The 17880-nt window shown below is 39.0% G+C and overlaps 1 protein-coding gene across 3 annotated transcripts in view; it reads left to right on the forward strand.

The window, feature by feature from the left end:
• ntrk3b (neurotrophic tyrosine kinase, receptor, type 3b) overlaps nt 1-17880 on the forward strand; it is a 229631-nt gene that overhangs the window by 160697 nt on the left and 51054 nt on the right. The gene's annotated exons all lie outside the window — the stretch shown is intronic.

The following is a 17880-nucleotide window of genomic DNA, read 5'->3' on the forward strand; positions in this document are numbered from 1 at the left end:
AATAATGTAGCTCTGCTTTCCTCAGACACAACCAACCGGCAATCAAAAGAAATGTCCCTTCACTCAATAACCGGCTGCTCTCTTTTGTGCTGTATTATGTTTCCAGACTCAGTGGGGTTTGTTCCTTCTGCATGAAGGTGTGGGACACCCATTTCGCTCTTATAACATGGCAACACTGTTGTCTCTATGTGATGAGCATCGTTTGACAGTCCCCTGCCTCAGCATCCTCAGCATCCAAGTCCATTTACAGCCAGCTCATTCACTTTATTGCCATCCGCTGATGGCAGCACTTTGAAGTGTGCGCTAAAGAAGGGTGGAGTGGGGGTGGAGGAGGTTTAATTGGCTGTATTAGTTGATTTGCTTCTCTTTCTTGTTCTATGTACCCCCCAGTCACAGTGAGTCAGATTAGGCGACCTACATTTTATTTCTTCTTTTTTTTCCCGCTCACATCTTGATTTGGAGCTTCAAGTTTGTCTTTCTTAGGTTCCTTTAACGGATCCTAGTTTATCTCCAAAAGATCCTCTCAAAATAGGTTTTACTAGATTGATTTGTGTGAATAAAAATCTGATAATAAGACCCTGCTGGTGCCCAAGTCCATGGTCTTCTGTGTTTCCTCTGACATGTGTTAATGCGGGCAACAGGGAAAGTTAAATAAAGTTAAACTTCATCTTTATGCACATGACAATGATTGACAGCTCGCTGTGGGTAATGATGTGTTCCGTTTCACAACATGTCTCCCGCAGCAGTTGCCCTCGGAGAGGTTTTGATGTTTGTTTTGTTTGAAATGCCTATATGCTCTAGCGTAGCATCTCCTGCTGTATGTTTGGACCAGATGAAGCATCTGTGTGGGGAACGACAGTCAACGCAATCACTTTAAAGAGTTTAAAGAGAATTTATGGGGGAACAAAGTGTCTATGTGTAATTTGTTACCCACTTTCTGCCTATGCAACCCTGTGATACTACAAAGTCTTATTTATAATATTTCCGCAATGAAAGCTTGATATTTAGTATTTTGTTGAAAAAGTGTAACACTTTTAGATTTTGGTCATTTAATTTTATTAGTATTAATAATATACACACTAGTAATTAATCTACAGAAATTATTGTGTCATTTTAGGAATGTTAAATATTCGATGGACATTATTACTGTCATCTTTCTTCCAGGGTAGAAGGCGCACTGCCAGAAAAACAAAAACAAAACATGAGTGATACAAAAGTGAAGCGTTAAACATGAATAACATTAGAATTGAAACCATATTTTTAACTGAAAGAAGTCATATTTGTATTAAACCAAATTATTTTTATTAGACCAAATGAACACTTTATTTAGTCATACTCAAAATAAAGTCAGTTTTAGTTTACTAGTCAAACTAGGACTGAAATCGGTGTAATGACAGTGAGTTTCCTTCCTTTGACTTAAAAACTTCTCCTAAAGGAATATTTAATGTAATCATTTTAATTGTAGCGTGTCACACATGCCGTAATATCAAACAGAAACTGATCCGTTTCGGCTTAATTTAACAGCTTAGAAAACTCTTAACATAAAAAAAGCTAAGAACCACACAGAGTACTTAATTCAGGATTTGCCAGCCTCATATTAAATTTGAAGCATTATGTGATGTGGAACTCTGACCTGAACTAAGGAAATTGTGAAGTACAGCTCTCCTTTCTGTGTATGCAGTAGTACAGCGTTCAGGTTCAAATGTAGGGAGGTTGATGTTACAGCTAACCTTGGCTATGCGCCCTGCATGGCTGCCCCTGTAAGCTATCAGTCTGCTGGGAGTCTGACTGAAATATTAAAGAGCCTGCTTGTTCGCCTACTGTTGGGCCTCAGCATGAAGCAACCAGGCTGTAGAGAGTAGTATATGTCACAGGTACAGTAGAGCTGTAACGGATGGAGACCAAGGTGAAACAAAAGCGCAAGATTATTCTCAGAGTAATGGACATATTACCATCAATCCTTTGATATATTTACCCATCTATCTATACATTTGTGACTGACAGGACCTCCCTTCAGTGTGTCATGTTTGCTGCTGAGGAAGGAGGACTAAAGTAAAATACTGCCAGGGTATAAATACATCCTGCTATTATAAAAAGCAATGCCCTTGCAGCGGTGAAAAGAAGTTGGAAGTCACCTCTTCCTGTCATACATCACTGTACAGCACACCGGGCCTCATAATGTAATAAAACACTTCAGCACAGTTATCCATATTTGTCCAATGCCAATGTTCAGTGCCAGTGCAACAAGTACCGTGCCCTTCATGTAGCTATGTAGAAAAATGTAAGTAAGATATCAAGGTCCGACATTCTATTTATTTCTTGTCTGATTTTTCCAAGGAAAAAAACTTGCATTTTTGCAAGTCTTTTCCAACATTTAAGCAATGTTCAGTTTTTTGAAGAAAAGCAATGAAAGAAAGCCCCCGACTTTGTCATCATGTAGATATAAAAACCTCAATGTGTTGCTTTTTTAATATGGGCTTGACAAAAATCTTTGCAATGCACTAACATTGGAACAACAAAATCGTAACCTTTCAGTAAGTTTTAGGTCATTAGGAGGTCATCCTTATAAACAAAGGTTATGTGTTATTTCTCAGGAGAGAGGACCTAAACACAGGAGACTGGGAAAATGTATGAAATCCAAATGTTGATGTTATTTGAGCATTTTCCTGGATGATCTTGTGTTACCTTTTCTGGACCCCATCATCACTGGTGCCCTCGTTACAACAGCAGATTGTATCTATTCAAATGAGTAAGAGGACTTCAGTGTTAAAGCATTGTGGCCAGGGTTAAGTCAAAGTATTGTGTGTTCAGTATCAGCACTTTGTGATATACCTTTACAATGGTAACTTATTTATGTGGATAGAAAACATACCGCAGACAGCCTTACATTTCTTTCATAATGAATTGATGCAGTCACTTTTCAGGAATGGAGGGGAATGGGTGGGGGAAGTGTGAAGGTTGATTTGCATTCATGTGTCATGGTTAGATTTGCGATTAGAATGACTCCCCTCCCTTCCCCACTGTGCACATAAACACACTTCCCTGCCTCCTCCTCCTCTTCCCCCTCTTTCTCCTATGCCTTCACCTCCCGGGCTAACAAATCTGTTTGGTCCTGAACCCTCCATTGGAGGGATGCAGTTGTGAAAGAACCGAGGCAGGAATCAAGACCCCTGAGACTAGAACCATGAACAAGGAAAAAAGAGGCAGGGACAGACAGAGAGGGAGAGAGAGAGGAAATAAATGATGTGAGTCTTTTTAAAAACTGCTTTTAAGTTATGATGAAACAGCAGTTGCTCGGGTAAAACATGCTGATAGAGGAATTTAGGTTTTGATCTATTGCTTTGGCTGTCATTCTGAAGGCATTCTATGTCCTTATCAGTATTCATATGGTTGCACAGATAAACTTCGGCAACATGTTTAACATCCTGACAACAGGCTATTGAGTGCAGAGGAAGTAATCAGGAAAATTGTGTAAAGAAAACAAAGAGCAGCGAGTGCATGAGAAGAAGAGCGGGTGGAGAGAAAACAGAGAATATTAACACTTGACTGATATTTCTTAGTAGGATAGGGATTTGATTAAATGTGTATAACGAAGTTTGGGTAAAGGCTAGAGAAATGGGGTCTGATGCCACAAAGTGCAGAAAGCGTGGTTAACAATGACCTTAATGTGCTGCTTCCAATTAATTTTAAACTGCTGTTAGAGCGTTTGCTTCATTACCTTAACCAGCTGGAAAAACCTTTTGGTGCTTTTCTAAGCTTGCGCCACGTTGTTCTGTTCAGCATCAAGGTCTAAAATGTCTTTGTCTGTCGTGAAATATGTGAGCAGCTACTTAATGGAGACAATTCTCTGAGGATGAATGTCCTCAACTTTGGAGAACCCCTGACTTTATTTTTTCCAAGCCACTGTTCCTCAGTGGATAAATCCCTAAAGAGTTTAACTTGTCCTCATTTGTTTTTCTAATCTGCTTCACTTCATAACAAGGTTTACATTTCTAAATAATTGGCCTGAGTACTTACCCTCGACTTCTCATCACATTTATAGTCCTGACAATCATTTTATTTTAATTTAAAATAATTTTTTAACATGAATTGGCATGATACATCATACACAAGATTGAAGTAGTATTTCACCCAAACCAAAATGTATCAAGACAAATATTAATAATAAGTAATAAGTCAGAGTGAAGTACAAATAGTGATGTTTTTTCAGTCAGTTTGCTTCAGTCGGGCAAAAATGTTACATTTTGCATTTTCTGTTTGCTTTTGAAAAAAGAAAGAGGAAGCTGCAGAATGGTTGTGGGGAAAAAGCAGTATGAATGCAGGATATAAACCATTCATATCATTCAAATCAACTTCTGTTGAACTTTGTGTTTAGTTAAATGTTAGCACAAGAAGACAGTAAACTAAGGTGGTAAATGGTTTAGGCACAATGCGTCCTGTACCTCAGTGTTGTAGAGATGTCAAGCATGAGTCTGGTCCACCATCATGTGGTCGCCCCATCGCCAACAACAACTACTACCTGTTTGATTGCTTAGAAGCCAGTATACTTAAATCCCTGTGCCCCAAAGGATGATGTCACCTTTTTCAAACATTCACTTAAACTGATATTCACAATTCTCAGCATTTTTATGACGGCGCATTAAAATGAAAAACAAACTAAACAGTGTGTTCGCAAGGCTGCATGGAGCAGTACACCATTTGTAGAAATGTCATCAACCTGTAGTATCAGGTATGATAGGGCAGTGGTTTTCAAACCTTTTGTGGTTAAGGTGCACATCTATTCATATCTGCATAAAATAAAAAGGCTATCTGCCATCTGACAAAGCACCAATCCTTCTGTTGATTGTATTGTCAGATGAAACCAATTCTAACCTATGATACTTGCAATTTTGTGCTCTGAAGTAAACTCCGCTAGCATATGACTTGTTGCCATAACCTTATCAGATATTTTCCCACAGTCCAGATGACTCATTTTTATGTGGATATTTGTTTTCCCATTCCTTCTTTAGGTTGTGGGTCACACTAGGGATTATTTGGTTTTCTCCTCTCTAGATAGTGATCTGTTTTCCACCCTCTGAAATTTTGTTAGCCTCCTTGCTATCATTGGGGGCCTTTGATGTGTTATACTGAAATAACATCCACCACATGGCAGCTGCGCAAGTGTCGCAGAAGATTTTTCTTTTTCTAGTGAGAAACAAATACCTCCAAAGCAGACTATTATACTTAACTAAACTAAATTAAAACTATGTGTTAAAAAATGCCAACAAAACCCGCCTGAAGACACTTTGGTGCATGCTGTAAGTTGTCTATTTGTCCTTTCATATTTCTTTTGAAGTTCCTACATTTTGCCTTGACAAATGCTCCCAAAGTATAATAAAAACAAATAAAACTGAAAGTAATAAAAACTTAAATAAAACTTTTTTTAAGAACCCAAGAACGAAAGTTGGTTTTCTTTTGTTTGTTTGCTTCTGTTTTTGTTTTGGGGTTTTGTGGAATAGTATAATAATAGTAAATCTGTCATTATTTTATGCAGTTATAATGATGTATTGTTGATCCCACAGCACACCTAGATTTGCCTTACAACACACCACTGGGGGGGAAAACAGCATTACACTGTACACTGTTATTCTTTTTTCTTTTTCTTTTTTTTTGTTCAATTTGCTGGGTGGTGTCCTGAGACTTCTAGCTACCGTTTCAGCTACCGTACTCAGATATACACACGTTTCTACTACATTGTACTGTCTACAGTGTATGTGCAGTGAACGGTTCATGTTCCATGTTTCAGGCAGTTTTTTTTCCTCTTGGGAGCACAGTCTTGCTACCTATGCAGTTATAAATATCAATAAATCAGAAATCATTTTGGTTCAATACTGCATTTGAACTGATTCATTTACTTTTATTTCTGTATGTCTGCTAAGAAAACCGCTAGCCAAGTTTTCACTACATTTCCCCACATTTAACAGAGTAAAGAAACTATAATCCTGTCAGCCCCTGAAACTAATAATTTACCTCTGCGCTAATCCCTTCACCCCTGAAACACTTGTTAGCTATAGAGCGACATTTGCATGCAGAGGCTGATGTACACTATCATCAAGCAGTTTTGTGGCCCGCAGTAGCTGAATGTGGCTTTCCATCTCGTTTGTGATTTACATGCAAACTCTGCCAGATGCTCAACGCCGGAGAATCGTTTTATATTCTATTGCCACGACAAGAAATATATCCATCTAGTGCCGGGTTGCTGCTCTGCATATGTTTGTACTGTATGTGTGTGCTGTTGCCTTTACTTTACTGCCGAGTTTATGATGCAAACTGGTCCCTGTAACAATGCCACCAGAAGCTTTTCATTTCTTTCTGATTACATTGCAATGAGAGAAGAATGAAACCCCACACCGAGTGGCTCTGAATATCTCCCCAGATTACAGCATGTTTGGTTTTCAATTTGAGTTTGGGTGCATAACGTGTACTAAAATGTAGGTCTGGGGTTATGGTAAAGATCCAGCCTCTGTCATGGTCATAAATCAATGAAACAGACTCTGGACAGCTCGGTTACTGGATGATGTCATTTTCCATCACTTTTCAGACTTGTGCAAAATTGCTTTGTCTGTCTTCAGGGAGCTTACAGGGTAATGTGTTGTCAAAGATATAAAAGCTGATAGTGCACTGTGGGAACAGAGTCAGTATAGCAATCTCAGTGTTTTCTTTTATTATCATTCTGAGCATCAAGACCACATATATACAGCAACACAAACTGTAATTGCTTCACTGCTGTGTCATTGCAGATAATGTTTGGTGTGGTGTAGACCGATTGATTCCAGAGGACATGCGTACGAGTGGCTTCAGATGCGATGACTGATAGGTTTACAGCAGATTTCCAATGAGTGTTTATTTCTGTCTCGACTCAGACGTCCTTCCCCTCAGCGTTTGCCGTTGTTTATACCACAATAAAGAGAGAGTACGTCGAGCTGTGTGAGGTGACTGTAAATTGTCGGTAGCCCATAAATTTCAGAGTCCTAGCACTCGGCCACAGCTGGTCACCATCAGCTGAAGAAGCAGTGCTTTTCCTACTATGGAGGCTGCTACTTTGTGAGAAATGGGGTTACCCCGAGTTTGTCTCCGCTGTACGGCTGTCACGTGCCCACCATGCTTGAGTGGGAGGCTGAGTGAGCAGGTTGAGGCTGTTTGTCAGAAGAGCTATTTAAATGTCTTCTTCAGTGCAGCAAGGGGAGTTGTCATTTGAGTTTTGCACATAACTGCAAGGCTTCTTCACACATTGGTGACATTTGGCGATTAACTGACCTTTTCGTAAATCTTATGCTACACTCACTGTGTTGTGATTTCCTCATTTGGCTGATACTAAGCCAGCAGCTGCAACATCATAACAGTAGCCGGTGGTAGTCCTGTTTGGCTTACACTGAGTCCACTTAGACGCTGTAATTAAGAATGTGTTAAGACATTTGCTGGTTGTACTGAGAGCAATATATCAGAAAATTAACCTGCCGTATAGTCATAGTGCTGAATAGCAAATGACCAGCTTTGATGGATTCATGAAAAAAAGCTTTGAGCACCATGGCAGCCAATATTTATGTCCTGCAAACTCACAAGTTTGCCTTGATTTCACACTTTTCAACCCTTCACACGTATGTATTTAATTTGCTTCAAATCCATTGTTAACTAAAAGTGAACCCTTGCCTCAGTAAGTTATCCTTCCTGTGTTCTCTTGTTCATTTTACATGTCCTCAAGTTAATTCCAGTCCTAATTAACTACCTTTGAAAGGAATCTGTGCGATAATTACCACAAGGAGGTGGAACGGAAGCAATCACACTCTGCACAATTTATTCCCCACCACAGGGAAAACCCCGCAGAGTCACCTGCTGCCTTTTTTTTTTTTTTGCTTGTCCTGAGAATCACCTTCAGTTCTCACTTTTGTTTTTAGGGAAACAGAGACACAAACAAATGGGGAGGGGGGGCTCCTGCTGGTTTTTACTCTGGTCTGGTATATTTGCAGAAATAATTGCTACATTAAACACAGAGTGAAATCACAAGTTGCAAGTGGAATAAAAGCACTGAGAAGGTAAAACCAGAAAAAACTCAGAGGATGTTTTAAAGACTAGATCAGACAGGGGAGAAAGAAAAGGATTAATAGGAGGTTGACATGTTAATGACATCTTAAGACACCAGAGGGGAGGATGGTACCAACCTGGTCACTGTGGACAAGTTGAGTACAGAGACACACTAGCAGCCAAGCCTTCTGTGCACAGGTAAAAAGCAAATAACAACAGTAGTTTATAGGATAAGGCTGGTGGCATTTTACATTTAAACCCCCTGAAAACGCCACTACCAGCGGTGTGTTTGTCTCACTACTGTCTGAGGTCTCTCCCCAGTCTACATCACTCTCGCCTAAATGCACTTGTTGCACCTGAAGAAGCAATCTTTTTTTAAATTCGGTCCCTAATGTTGATTAATTGTTAATTGTTTTAAAAGTCATTGTCAACAATAGAACGGCCCTACGCTGTAGCAAAAGTGAGTTGGTTTAGCATTACAGGCCACAGAACAGTGTATGTGGGATGGACTTATCATTACTGTGTGTGTCCATAGTAGTGATGGAGCATATCGACCTGTGCAAAGGTTGGTGTGTTTTTAGATTTTGGATTTTGTGACACAGACAGAGGAGCTACATTAAGTGATTGCTAAATTACAGACAGAGCTTGTTATTGTTGTTGCCCTTGTGTTTCCATTGGATTTAAGAATTGTACGATTTTATTTTATTTTTTTAAACAAATTTTAAAAAGGTTACAGGTAAGGGGAGAAATATCATTTTTAATTCTGATACTTTTGCCAAGAGTGTTTTTCTTGTATGCAGCTGTGATTTGTATAGCGTGTGGTTGGGGCTTCATATTTTCCTTTGAATCCAGCAAAATGTCACACATATTTTTCCGCTCAATACTCTGAACAGACTTCACACCGCTGTGGGTAAGAGCAAGGCTTTTTTTCTGTTGGAAGAATATCTCTCCTCCTCCTGAATTTTCTCAGCTCAGAGTGAATTAAGTATTTTTGAGGAAATGGAAGAAAACAATGTTTTTGCCAATCTGATGGAAACATGATGAAACAAAATTTTTAATCTAGAGTATTTGCTAATATGACAAAGAAAAGAAGCTGGATGAATACTTATGAACTCATTTTTCCTGTTGTAATTTCAGCTACACATAGTTATTCCCATTCTCAGTGACAGTCCAAGCCAAATATGTGTTTTTACATTATTGTTCAGTATGCTGGAAAAGCTTTTAGAGCTTGGTTTTTGGAAAGTACAAGGTAAGTTAAAGTCAAATAGCTCTGCTGGGTAAAAAAATGAAAGTGTAACATCATAAGTTATAATCACAAATGATGTTTTCTGTTGAGTTGTTTTGCTTTATTATAATATATAAAGAGATAACAGAAAATTATCTTGAACAAAAAGTTTCTCTTACTAAAAAAATTTAGATAACGTCCATGATGTGGGTTCAACTTTGTCACGATTTGCAAAGGCGAATCGTGGGGAGAGCGTGAGGAGTCGACCCAAATGCAGGCAAACGGAGAGGAAGGTGGAGGATAACAGAAAGAGAGCCTTTATTTATGGCTGAACAAAAAAATCAACAGCTGGAGCAGAGAAAACGAGCCAAAACCTAAACTGGGAAAACTAAGCGTAAAATAACACAAACCTGAAACAAGAAACTAGAAGAAGAAACCCTAACCCTGGAAATGCGAGGAGCGGAGAGCAGAGGTTACACTGGGGATGACAAGCAGACGCACCGATGAAGAGCAAATGACAACACGCGCCATAAATACACAACAGGTAACGAGGGGGGATGCACAACAGGAGGGAGACACGGCTCGGATAAATCTGACATAGCGAGACACAGGGAGTAAAGGACCACAACTATCAAGGTAAAACAGGAAGCACACAGGCTGAACTCAAGACACGTAAGCTAAACACAACGGCCCTTCCCATGAACAAAGAGGAGGCACAGAAACAGAAGAGAAACCTAAAACTCAGCTATTATAAACGTAATACAAACAGAAAACCATAACTCACAGAGTAAAACTTAAACCAAAAACACAAAACACTGGGTCGCAGACCCAGGACTGTGACAAAATTTTTATTTATCGATTTTAGTCATGTTTTCTGGCGACCTACTGTTTTAATCTTCTAACTTTTTTTCAGTGATAAACCACTCAAAAAACCCCAAAAAAACCCCCCACACAAACACACAGCACAGCGAGGAACAGCTGTTATTTTTTGCCATTAGGTGGCTATACATTTCTTTCCCTGTAGCTGTTGCTCACTAGCATATATGTAATGACTGAATGGCTCCCCCTTGTACCCAACCTCTGCCCTGCTAAATGTGTGGATACGAGTTTGTGAGGCTTCATAAGGCCATGAGGTGGAACGAAAAAGCTTTCACACCATCAGCGATCTTTTTTGGTCGTGTTAAAAAAGGTTGGGGTTCAGTGTGATTATTCTTGCAAGGTGACAAAAGCCTGGAGATGGAAGCCGACTTGTGTTTGAACATTTACAAGTTCAAAGGTGCGAGTATGCTTTTGATTCATCGCTGACGCCCAGCACTTGGACAATGCCTTAATTTACGAGTCCATTTCAAAACCCGGGAGGACTAGGCTGTGCTGTCTCTGCTCGAGTAGAGTAAATCAGATTGGCTTCTAAACTCTGAGAAACAGATGATGCAAATGTCACACTTGATCAATTGATTTGACTGAATTAGCTAATGTACCTGCAAACCGCACGTGAACATAAAACATCTGCTGTACCGCCACAAGCTGGGATTGTGGGATGTTACTGCGAAGGAACATTGAGTAATGTAGACCTGAGTGACATGTCTTCTGCAGGGACACATTTTAGAGAAAAGAGAAGGATATTGGCTGGAGAAACATATTGGCTGGAAAAAGCTCGAAGGATGTGAGCAATGAGATTTATCTAATCTTCAAACCGCGGCATGCCACAGTGATCTAAGACTTTTCCAGAAGGAGTCCCATGACAAACTGATATCTGTTACTCTGAACGTGTTAAATTTATTTTATTTTTTTTTTGCCACCAGTACCATGTCCTTTGATGATCAGTTGCATTCTTGCCGACTTGTGTGTCAGAGGCTCCATAGCTATAGAGTGATTTGCAAGTCTTAGATTCTTCTCCATCGTGAAAATTTTTTAGCATCGGGCCTTTTGGAGGGTGTCTCATCGGCCATAAGGAACTGTCTTCAGAGACAAGAAGAGCAAAAAGTCCTGCAACAGATGGTGTGTTCCCTGCAGAGCCCTGATCTCATCATCATAGAGTCAGTCTGGGAATACATGAAAAGGAGGAAGAGACAGAGGGAAGTTCTCTGAGCTCATTGAGAAAAAAAAAACCTTGAAAAACTGTGCGCAAATATAGCGAAGAGAACAACTGCATGGTTTTGGAAAGTATCCTCATTACTAACGCACCACATATGAACATAACTCACCACATATATGTGTATATAAATATGAGCTATCGATGGTAATTAATTTTTTTACAGATACGTTTTATACATTCTTAAACATCTTACACTTAATTATTTTCGTTCTTGCTAGATCTTCTTGAGGGGAATAAACACATCAGTGCTCTTAAGTTGATGCAGTAAATCTCAAATCACTATTACAGTGGAACCCCGACTTACAAATACCCCATTTAACGAAAAATTCAAGTTACCAAGGCACTTAACGGCAATATTTCTGCCCGTGTTACGGCAAAATGCCCGCGTAACGAAATCCGCTGGCTGTGCCCAGAATGCCCACAATGCCTTCTGAATCATGTGACAACCCCTTGGCTTTTGTACTTGCGCTTCGCTGTTCCACTTGAACGACGTATTGTTGTTGCAGTTAGCAATTAGCCTATAGCCTATCGTTTACTCAAAAGGCGCGATGGGTGCTTCGACTTACGAAAATTTTCGACTTACGAAAGACCCTCGGGAACGAATTAATTTCATAAGTCGGAGTTCCACTGTATTTTTTTAATTATTTTTTTAGCTTAGCATAAAGCCTGTGAGCATAAGGAACAAAATCCATCCTAACATTTTATTATGCTTTGGTTTTTGGAAGGTTTACAGAAGCAAAATATTTTATGTTACTCTTTTTCAAGGAGGTGGTACAGGTAAAAAACCCTGGACAGCTATTTCTGCTTGCAGTAGAAACTCTATTACTATTCTATTAGTAATAGAGTACACACCTTTGTCATCAGTATTGGATATTCCTGTTAGGTCTTGAGTTTTGTTGTGCTACTGTTTTTAATCCTTAGTTTATATGTTTTAAGTTAAGTTTCTATATAGCATTTTCGGTACATTATTTATATCTAATTCCTTCTATTTACGGTAGTTTTTTTTTCCCCCTCTTGTGTTTAGTTACTTTTACTTCCTGTTTTAATTTTTATTTTGTGTCTGTATCTTCAGCTTTACTTCAGTGTATTGTTGCGTTCTTGGTCTAGGAGTGCATTGAACGCAACAAGAAACTTGGCCTCCACTCACGCACCACCCAAGAAAGAGCTAAACAGAAAACACAAAATTTCTAAGCAGCCATTTATTTACGTCAACAGTGAGTAAAAATAACAAACAAAACTCCCTAACGGTCCCCACACTTCCCAGTACAAAAAAAAACAACCAACAGACAATTCGCTTACCTAAAGTGAAAAACAGGAGAAAACTGAATTAACAGAAAAGGCTTCTCACCACTACCACGCTGCTGTAGTGAACAATATATAAGATTAGATAAGATAAGATAAGGTAACCTTTAATATTCCCTCGCGTGGGAAATTTGTTTAAAAAAAATACGCAATGAAAGAGGTACAACAAACTACTTTAGCTACTTTACAAATCTATTTACAGCTATTTACAACAGCAATGCTCTAGTGCCAGACACACACATGCTAATCAGTTAACTAAGTTTTTAGGCAAAAACACTCTAAGTAACAACAATCAGAAAACACAGGCTATCTGTGGGGTGGTGGAGAGGGGACCAGGTGGTTGTCATCTGGTGGTTAAGTACTCGGGTAATCAACCAAGTATCCAATCCCAGAACACCCAACTATTCAGCAGGCACTGGACTTCAATAAGACACACCCAGGTGTCCACACCTGAGAGAAAAGAAAAAAAAAAAAACACAGCCAACCTCTGGTGGGAGGAGTCACACATAAATCAAACAATTACAACACTGAATCATAACAGTATGATTACCATGATTATGTTCAGTCATTTCTCGTTTCCCGCCTGTTTCCACTTCCCTGATTATCCTTGTGTATATATTGTCCAGTCCTTCCCTTTTGTCTTAGCATCTGTTTATCCACTGCATGTGTTCCCTGCCTGTTTCTGGATTCTTTTGCGTTTTTCCTTCAGAACTGTTGTGTTTTTTCTACACTGACATCAACCTGATAAGATTTGCATATTTGTTTACAACTAGTTACTACTGTTTCCATGTGCTGTATTTGGGTTATTTAACAATTACAGGCCCCAGTTTGTTAGTTAATTCCCTAATGTATTTACAACCTGGTTGTATGTCAGTAATTATGTTATTGTGCGATTTCACTGGTAGTCGCTGTAGTCAGTTGAGAATAGTTTAACTCTGGTTTTACTCTGGACCCAGCTCTCTTGAAGTTACTGAATGTCGTAGACTTTCTGTTGTTCCCAAGTCACTCACTTTTTTTTGTACTCGTAATGTGTTTATACGCCAATCTGCAGTTAATCATTAGTTAATATTAATTCCAGCTCTTTTCCATGCTGTCTCTTTTGTTCTGTCTCCCTCCCTAACAATGTGTCAGTGTAACATGTCATTTACGACAGAATATGCAGACGTTATTTTGAATAAGTTCAGAATTTCCCATTTTCTATACAAGACAATACTGTCCTGTGAAATTAACACAGCGCACAGCTATGTAGTACTGTGCTAACATGAATCCATCCATATATCCAATGTTTCAAACTGGATGATTAAACATGGTAAAGTCATTGGTTTTACAGTTCCACACATCCCATCAAAGGCTTCAAAAACAAGATTTCAAAAACCAGCTATGTCCACCTTTTATACTGTCTATGATCTGCACAACAACCATAACAGGACCAGAGAAGCAGGATCCTCATCTTTCAAGCTCTAGTTACTCTGGTCATGACTGCACAAAAATTACAGGCATTGAGTTGTAACATTCAGCTGGAGAGAAAAAGCTCATACTGCTGCATCATAATTACCACACTAACTGAAACAGAGTGGTTATTTATTTTCTCATCTACCTATATTTTACATCTTTAAATTGATACAAGTATCCGACTAATTTCAGGCTTGAGATACACACAGACAAATGATTGCATTAACTTGAGGAACAGGGCCTGAAAATCTGACCTTCAGAGCCAGTGAGATACTGCGAAAAAGATGAGACATGCAAAAGAATGGAAAAAATAGCTGAAAGTTGGCTCATTTCATTTTCCAGTTCTCCTGAATAAATCAAAGTTGGTTTAATAGAGAGGAACCTTGCTCTCAGATAGACATTTCAGGGGAAGATGTCCAGTGCCGAATTCCATTCTGTGCACAGGCAACGTCTCAGATGATAAAACCCCTCTCGGATGCCGTTGGGCCTTTTCATCACTCAGGTAACATAAATGCAATTTTTAGGGTGTTCTCAAGTCAAGAAGTTCAATTTCCCCCTCACTCCTCAGAAAACCTTCATCTAGCAAGAAATGGTGGTTTGGACTGAGGCCAGGCTTTCCCCGAGGCCTCATCGATCTGGCACCAGACTCTGATCAGATGGGTTTTCATTCCATTTCATATTGTATTAAAAAGCAGAACATAATCCAGGGATCCTTTTGAGGCATCTTCTTTCATTTTTAAAGATTTAAACATGAATCATAACGATTTTCTAGGTAATGATTTTATTTCAAGTGTAGTGATGTTTAAAGCGGTATACTGCACATATATCTTTGTGCCTGTGCCGTGTAACAGAGGGTCAGAGGCATCAACTGAGATTTAGTGTGCCACCTGTTCCCAGTGGTTGGGTGGGCAGTTGCTGGCGAAGACCTGTGCTCTGCTGTGCACATCTCTGTAATAAAGCAGGCACTCAGGTATGAAATCTCTGCAATGAGAATAAATGTTGTGAATAAATTGTTGCTCGCATGTGTCACTTCATCACATGCCACCTCAACCCCATCTTCCTTCCACTCAGGGTCTATAATTTGATATGCCTGGGTCTTGATTACTATTTACAGTGTTGTCAAGGTGAGCAAAAGACTCAACATGGAGTGTAAACAGATTCACTGTCACTGCTTCTCTGAATCAGCTGCTGTTGACTTTATTTCCACTCACTGTTTCCTTCGCTCCCTTCATTCCCTCCCTCCTCCTTTCCTCATTCCCCACTGAAGATTGCAGTTGTCAGAGCTCCGCATTGCTTTCGGCATAGCAGTGATCGAACAGCAAACTACATCACATTGGCTTACAGTAAATCATGTCAGAGTCTTTCTATGAATTTTGATTAAAGAAAGGGAATTATGCTTGGTATTGACAGGAGTGTGTTGTATGACAACATAAATTCTAAATTCAGACGGCGTCGGTAGTCGGGCACTACCTGTGTTGATAGTCATTTCTTTCTTTCTTTTTTATGCATTTTCTGTCTCCATTTATCAAAAATCTTCACACGGTCAGTATGACAGAAGTCAGTGAGGGATATGTTGTGCATCATGTTCCACGGCTTTGACTTTTCTTCAACTTTCTTTCACATTCAACTAAACTGCAATTAAATTTTAAAGGAAACATAACTGCATCCACAGGGAAATATTCACAAATTTGAAATGTTGCGAATATGTTACTGCCAAACCTTTTGTTTACTAGCAAATATAATAGTTTCATACAATGTCCTCTAATTCAATAGCATTAATTAATGGTTATGCTTAGCCACAAATCACAGACTCTAAAAAGAAATTGTTGTCCTCTTAAATATGATAATAGATCTCAATAATTTTGAACTGAAGATGTTTGGGAGGAAAAACTCCATTTTTTTCTAGCACCCAAACCACTGAAAAGAACAGTTCACATGACTCTGTGATACTGAGATGCATTATACATAAAATGTTGCTGGACATTACCTCATGTTTGCTGTCTTTTCAATGTGTTTCATATCACTTAGAAGATTGATAATCTAAAAGAATATGGAAACTAAAGAGGTGGCTGGCTTTGATTGTCTTTGGCTTCACACTTGAACCCAGCGGTCCCAAACCCCCGGGCCGGTCCATGAGTTGTTTGGCACCGGGCCGCGAGAGTTGAGACTCAGGTGTGAAAATTATGATTTTCATGGTCTTTATCGTTATTTTTTATCGTTAACTCGGTGTCCCTGGGTCTTTTCCTGTGAGTTATGAATAAATCTTTTTTTTTTTTTTATTGGTACCGGTACTGGGTTTTTATTGTGGTATTTATCCACAACACCTTAAAGGCCGGTCCGTGAAAATATTGTCGGGCATAAACCGGTCCATGGTGCAAAAAAGGTTCGGGACCGCTGCTTTAACCCATAAAAAGAAATTCGAACATGTTAGTTTTGGGTATTCAGCCGTGATTGAAACCCATCCAGGCCTGCCATAACAGGCTAATATTTAGTTTTTGGATATTAAGTCCTTTGTGTCTTTGGATTGCCCATAAATCACCAACAAAACCCTGCACTCTGTACTATGTTATGCATTTCAGACACACGTTTTTTTAGTGCTATTGTCAAAATGGCTCATTTTACATTTGAATGCACAACACAAAATGACTGCGACTACACACAGTCTTTTTCAGGGGTCACCATAAATGCTTGAATTGAAGGGTTCTGGACTTAGATAAGTCACTGGATGTGAAGTGAAATGTCTTCAAGAAAGAAAGAAGTTCAGTCGTCTGAGAACCTACACGACACTATTTCAGGGGTCACGTTTTCATCCAATTTATTTTTCATCTCTCAACTCTATATAGAAACTTTTTTTCCCCTCCTGGAAGTGGAAAGTTTTCTGAGCACATCTAAATAAGATCGCTGAGATGGCCCAGGAAGTAAAAAAAAAAAATCCCAACTATATTGCAAGAGAGGACATGTGTGGGGTGAAATACTGAAGATCTGACATCTGTAGGTTATCTTTGCAGGCATGAATGAACCTGTTACCTGTCACTGAGAGAGAAAGTTTTCAGGTTGAGAGATAAATGCCGTCAGTGTTCTAGTCTGAGAGCTGTGAGATGCTGAGATGTGTAGGAAGTGTTGCTGTTGAGCTTTGGATGTAAGGATAAAATGCTGGTTAGAAAACGTGAAGTCTACACATCAACTATTTAAAAACACTGTAAATGTGTGTTTTGGGCAGATTTTGATCAATTAATGTTGAATTGATAGTTTTCCAATGATGGATATGAGTGACCAGCTGAAAATCCAAAACTGGATTTTGACATATATGCTAGCAGCTTCAGGAAATAAAACACCAGCAAAACGCACCTGTTTTATATGTAAGTTAAACAGGTAAGCTAATTTTTGAAGGAGGAATAAATAAACTGAGTTTCTTTTTCTCATTACAGAAGATTTTTTCATTTGAGCCCTTAACTAAAATTTAAACAAATCCCCAAACAATTTAGTTTTTACCCATTTCCAGCTGTCTAAATGTCAGAATTGCTTCTTATCTAGCGTTAGTCATTTGGAGTATATACTGGGTATAAACCATTTCTCTATAACAAAACATAAATAGATTTTTTTTCTGTTCATTTATTTTGTTTTGAATTAGTTAGAAAAAACAACTTTAATTTGTTTGTATCTATGTCGCTGCTCCACACTGGGGTAATTGTGGGTACATGCCAATAAAAATATGAAGTCATGTTTACTGCAACTGCTCTTATTT

This window comes from Aulonocara sp. 'chitande type north' Nkhata Bay, linkage group LG1 (genome assembly GCF_057382095.1).
Source record: "Aulonocara sp. 'chitande type north' Nkhata Bay isolate Kocher_YH1m ecotype deep benthic linkage group LG1, A_spYH_male_GT1.1, whole genome shotgun sequence".
Lineage (NCBI taxonomy): Eukaryota > Metazoa > Chordata > Actinopteri > Cichliformes > Cichlidae > Aulonocara > Aulonocara sp. 'chitande type north' Nkhata Bay.